Source organism: Schistocerca piceifrons, chromosome 2, assembly GCF_021461385.2.
Source record: "Schistocerca piceifrons isolate TAMUIC-IGC-003096 chromosome 2, iqSchPice1.1, whole genome shotgun sequence".
NCBI lineage: Eukaryota > Metazoa > Arthropoda > Insecta > Orthoptera > Acrididae > Schistocerca > Schistocerca piceifrons.
Genome location: NC_060139.1, coordinates 776286934 through 776293327, shown reverse-complemented (window position 1 = coordinate 776293327; position 6394 = coordinate 776286934).

The following is a 6394-nucleotide window of genomic DNA, read 5'->3' as shown; positions in this document are numbered from 1 at the left end:
TCTCAAAGACCCACCTAGCATCAATCGCTTTTTAGCTTTGAGGCAGGATAGCTGATTCCCAAGTTTCATTTTCCGCATGTGACTTCAATTCTTCTTCTATTACTTGAAACCATTTCTCTGAATCATTGGATTGCAAAACTTCTTCCAAAGTTGATGGCTCTGATTCTTGTCAATCTTATTTAGTACAATAGGTCTCACAATCATCCATCTTCTTCGGTATGGGTATTCTGGAAGATCCTCTGAGCACTTGTTGAGGCGGTTCTGATTCTTCTTCTATTTCGACTAAGCCTGTTTCTTCTGAAATGCTGTTATCTGATCTGTTGTCCCTTGAGTCATCTTGAATCATAATGTTCTCCTCCTTATTTGTGAACAGAATAGATATCTGATTTGGTTCCAGCAAATGATCACATGTGTCCTGGCTTGTTATTATATTTCACCATCATGTGTACATCTATGTTGCCTGCCTGCAGACAATTGCAGAGATTTGCATACCCTCTGTCTTCCCTGCTACCTTATCAACATACATTGTTCAACATTTCTCTCCTCAGCCTTAATGTTTTTATCTGAACAACATGACAGAAACACCCATCTCCATCAGAGCAAAAGCATTTCTGCCCCACTACATCGTTCAGCCACTTTCTCAAAGTTCTTCTCAGTAGCAGGAACTTGACTGTGGAATAACCTCCCACATTGTATTAAAGAACTGAATAATATTCCAGCTTCAGAAGACAGTTAATGACATAATGAGATTTTCACTCTGCAGTGGAGTGTGTGCTGATATGAAACTTCCTGGCAGATTAAAACTGTGTGCTGTGCCGAGACTCGAACTCGGGACCTTTGCCTTTCGCGGGCAAGTGCTCTACCAACTGAGCTACCCAAGCATGACTCACACCCCGTCATCACAGCTTTACTTCTGCCAGTACCTCATCTCCTACCTTCCAAACTTTACAGAAGCTCTCCTGCAGGAGACAAGGTACTGGCAGAAGTAAAGCTGTGAGGATGGGGCGTGAGTTGTGCTTGGGTAGCTCAGTTGGTAGAGCACTTGCCCGCGAAAAGCAAAGGTCCCAAGTTCGAGTTTTGGCCTGGCACACAGTTTTAATCTGCCAGGAAGTTTCAGTTAGTGACATATTTACTGAAACAACTACAGTGACTACCATTGTACCTGTATGCACTTATTGCTCCTATATATCCTTCTTTCCAAACACATCTTCCTCATTTACCAGTATTCTTAGCTTTTACAGTCTCCTTAAACTTCCTTTTCCCATACCTCACTGTATCAGGAAACATCTATTTTGTACACCTGTATATTCTTTTTATATCTGTCACTACAATTATTGTTATTATTGTCATTATCATTATCATTATTAGTGGCAGCAACAGGAGTTGTAGTAGAAGTACTGCCAGTATTAACTGTATTAGTTCATAGTCAGTATTACTTACTCACATTGTCTCTGTAGACACTCAAATCATTTGAGTACTATTTGTCATATTAAAATTGTTATTTATTAGGTAACTATGAGGTAAAAAAAGGCACTGTATAAGTGAAACTCTGGTCTGATGTAAGAGAGGGCCTGCCGTCCTTAATCAAATCAGGTTAAATAAATAAACAAACAAACAAACAAATAAAAATCACTGCATCTCCTGAAATTACCAGCATTAGTACTTGTGAGAGTTGTATGGCGACATCCCACATCAAAACAACACTAACATTTCTCGAACTGACTGCCATTCTTGACACCTATGCATCAGTTTGCACACTTGTTCGTTGTGATACGCAAGGTATTTGCTTAAAAAGTTTTGTTCAGAGGAAGATAATGCCTAAGAGGTTAATAAATGAGAGTTTTTGGTAAAATGCATAAAAGTTAGAATTAGTGACAGTTGCATTATATAATTTAAATATATAATATCTTTTAAGGTTAAATAGTTCGTTGGTTTCTGAAAGTCCAATAATGTAGTGAACCTCCTGTGATTATACTATTACATATGTGATTTGATGAGTCATGGTCCAAGTATTGCATTCTGATGTGTTGTGCTAATCATATATTTGAAAATGGCTTTACAATTAAAATCAAATTAAAGGAAGTAAAATAAAATGAAATTTTGCAAGGGATAAGTCCCTGCAGTCGCGCTATTCATCTGTGTCCTCGGTGGCTCAGATGGATAGAGCGTCTGCCATGTAAGCAGGAGATCCCGGGTTCGGGTCCCGGTCAGGGCACACATTTTCAACTGTCCACATCGAGGTATATCAACAACACCTGTTGGCAGCTGAGAGTTTCAATTAGTCATCATTTATTCCAGGGAAAAGCTGCACAGTCATCAACAGTATTCTGTTCTTTCGAGAACAGTTACTGTCTTCACATATATAGTTAAAGGCTACCCAGCCATTGACCTCCGTCTGTGTGAATGCGCACAGGTTGCCCAAACTCTTATGGGAATCTCCAAAGCATGTGCGAGTTATGAGTGGATGGGCAAATGTCTATAAGGTACATTACATATGTAGAATTGTGGGCAGTTGGGAATGTGAGTCTCACGGGAAGCATGCAAGGGATAAGTCCCTGCAGTTGCGCTATTCATCTGTGTCCTAGGTGGCTCAGATGGATAGAGCGTCTGCCATGTAAGCGGGAGATCCCGGGTTCGGGTCCTGGTCGGGGCACACATTTTCAACTGTCCACATCGAGGTATATCAACAACACCTGTCGGCAGCTGAGGGTTTCAGCTAGTCATCATTTAAAAATGAAATTTGACTTAATCTAATGACAGCCGTTGTAGTAAAATGTTGACATTCAGACAATTTTTTTGTGGCTGTGCAACCTGTTGGAACCAAATTAATAAATAAGAAATGTAACAATTAAACAATTATGTAATTTCCATTTTTTTCTCTGGTGACTTAGAGGATATTATTTCAGGTACACATGAGAGCTAAAAACTCCATTTTCATGTACAATATTTCAATTACTGGCTTAATTGTCTTCATAAGAGACATTTTAAGGTATTTGTATTCCAGTCAACTGAGATCCTCAAAAGAATAAAAAGGAATCCTCACCCTAATTCTACACACAAAAATGTCTTCTAGTTTCCAGAATGAATTTTTGCTCTGCAGTGGAGTGTGCACCGATATAAATCTCTTGGTAGATTAAAACTGTGTGTCAGACTGAGACTCGAACTCAGGAACTTTGCCTTTCATGGGCTGGTGCTTTACCAGCTGAGCTATCCAAGCATGACTCACAATCCATCCTCACGGCTTCAAATTGTGTATTGTGCTTGAGTAGCTCAGTGGGTGGAGCACTTGCCCACAAAAGGCATAGGTCCTGAGTTCAAGTCTCAGTCTGGCACATGGTTTTAATCTGCCAGGAAGTTTCATATCAGTGCACACTCTGCTGCAGAGTGAAAATTTCACTCCCTTAATATCTCCCAGGCTGTGGCTGAGCCATGTCTCCACAATATCCTTTCTTCCAGTTCTAGTTCTGCAAGGTCTGAGGGAGAGCTTCTGTGAAGTTTGGAAGGTAGGAGATGAGGTACTGGTGGAACTGAAGCTGTGAGAATGGGTCATGAGTCATTCTTGGGTAGCTCAATTGGTAGAGAACTTGGCTCTGAAAGGCAAAGGTCTCGTGTTTGAGTCTCAGTCTGGCACACAGTTTCAATCTGCCAGGAAGTTTCATGTCTTCTAGTAATTTAGATATAATTATTTTTTCATATGCATAGTTCTATCAAAGAGTGAATTATGCTTTAATCTGTTCAGTGTTGTGTTAAGCACTGATTTCTCATTCATTACACGAGACTCACTAAGGATTACATGTACATATATTTTATTCAATCTGCAGTTGTCATAGCACTGTTATATGCATCTTGAATTTCTGTTTCTCCTTAGAAACAGCCATCCAATAATATGCTTCCTAAACAAATATTTTGCTTTCTTTTTCTTGGCTGTAATAAGTCATTCTGTTACAGGCTGAAAAGACAGCCTGCATGTATTTCATGCAGCCTTTTGTTGAGGGGGGGGGGGGGGGGGGAGGCACTAGAATCAGGAGCAGATTGGAAAGGAAACTCTGCAAAACATGCCAAAAGTTTGAAACTTGCAGGAGATAAAAATACTGTATGGAAAGTTCTGACAATAAGTAAGCAATTTAGGAACAAAGGTCACTTACTGAATAGCAGAGGATGTTGAGTCATTGATAGGCATGCAAACAAGATTGAAAACTTTATTAGCTTTCAGACAAAACCTATTTTGAGCTAGAATACGCATACACTCAAATATTTGTGTGTGTGGTTCAAATGGCTCTAAGCACTATGGGACTTAACATCTGAGGTCATCAGTCCCCTAGACTTAGAACTACTTAAACCTAACTAACCTAAGGACATCACACACAGCCATGCGCGAGGCAGGATTCGAACCTGCGGCCGTGGCAGCAGCGTGGTTCTGGAGTTAAGTGCCTAGAACCGCTCGACCACAGTGGCCGACCTGTGTGTGTGTGTGTGTGTGTGTGTGTGTGTGTGTGTGTGTGTGTGTCTGTTACAATGGTATGTAAAACAGAAGGAAGAGAGTGACTTTCACATGATGTGTTATATCACCAAGTATCATAGCTCAATGAAAGTTGTACCATACATATGAAGGACTGCTATGGTATTGTATAGAAGGTAACAGAAAAACATACAGTATCAGATGAACATAAATGGCATTCTTATCCAAAGACAATAATTAGACTGAAATGATTGCAATTTATGGTGGTCCCCAGGACATTACAAAAGGCTGGACATGGTCCATAATAGGGTGCATGACCATGGATGGCAATGCATGCTCTGCAGCATGCTCCCATGCAAGCCACAAGTTTTGTAAGGCATTCTTGTGGTGGGGTGTTCCGTTTCTCCACCAGTGTGATTGACAACTGCTGTATGGTCGTTGGTGAATGTGGATGTGGTGCAATACATCTCCCTAATGCATCTTGCAACCATTCAGTGGGATTTAAGTTGGAGGAATGGTCAGATCAGTCCATTCATCAAATATCCTCTTGTTCTGTGATCTGCTCCACCTGCACTGTTTGATGCAGTTACACATTGTCATTCATAAAAATGAAAATATACACATGAGGAGGGAACACGGTGTCACACTAATGTTGAGTGGTGAGTGTACTCTTTTAAAATATTTGGAGGTCAGTATAAGCATTATGTCTCCCCACACTGTAACAGCTGGACCACCAAGTGATCATGTTTGTGACTGTTCCCGGGTGCAATATGTGTTCCTATTTCTTACTGTATGTGGTTATGTTCAAAATCACTACTCAGACTGAATCTGCTCTCATCTGAGAAGAGCATGTCTGGCCTCATTACTTGTTTCCCAGTCTCTATCTTTTGACACCAATGCAAACACTACTCATCAGGTAAAGACAACACCCTGCAGTTGATGTGTCTCCATGGAGAGTGATGTTGCTTGTCTTGCAGTTCAGTTAAAAATGGTTGCAATAGCACTCACTGTTTGACATGGGTCCCTCATTGTCTGTTGCAGAATGTAGCGACCATCTTCCTCCTCTTCTATGGGCAGCTGTGCCTGTAGTTTAGAATGCTCCCCATGCATGTGAAACAATGCTCTGAGCAATACCAATCTACTGAACTTCACTCATCATACTTCATTCTTCTTCCAGTTTCCTGACAGTTCTTCCTGATGTGAAGCCATCCAAATGTTGTCTCTGATTCACTTTGTAATGAAGAACATTGCCACATTGCACCATAACTGTTTGCTATTTTACTCTCTCCATCTTGTGACGCCCAGTTTTCTGTGTACAACTGAGAGTCCTCTGGGAATATGCACTTTATTCATTTCCTCTAAATTGTTAATATGCTATGTTATTTTATCTATCTTATCCTTAAATTTTGCAGAGTAGTATGCTATGAATTTTAAAGAATTCAAAGTAAGGTACATCATGTAAATAACTGGGAACACAGAGCAACATCATGAACTTATTGAGACTTTCAATACATTTTACTTTGTTATGTCATAACTTCAGTACTTGATGAAGGATCCACATATTACACAAGCAGAGGTATCATTACATTTGAGAGTCTTGTGTTTATAATGTGGCACTGACAAGGAATTATTGACATGGCAGTTTAAAACTACTTTGGTTGCCAAAAACAGTGAAGTGCTTGGAAGACATACTCAGATGTCAATGTACCTGTGTACATGTACACACCATCATCTGCCATGTAAATGATTAGAGCTACAATTCTCTGTGACAGGTGGAACAGCCACCAGAGTGTGCTTATGTTGTTGTTGTTTAGTTTTGTCACCAGGCCTCACAGGATATACAAGGGGAACTCAAAAAGTAAAGGGACCTTTGAGTAAAGGAATCTCTGTTCTAATGATAGAAAACTAAAACATACGTTATTTTTCCATACAACC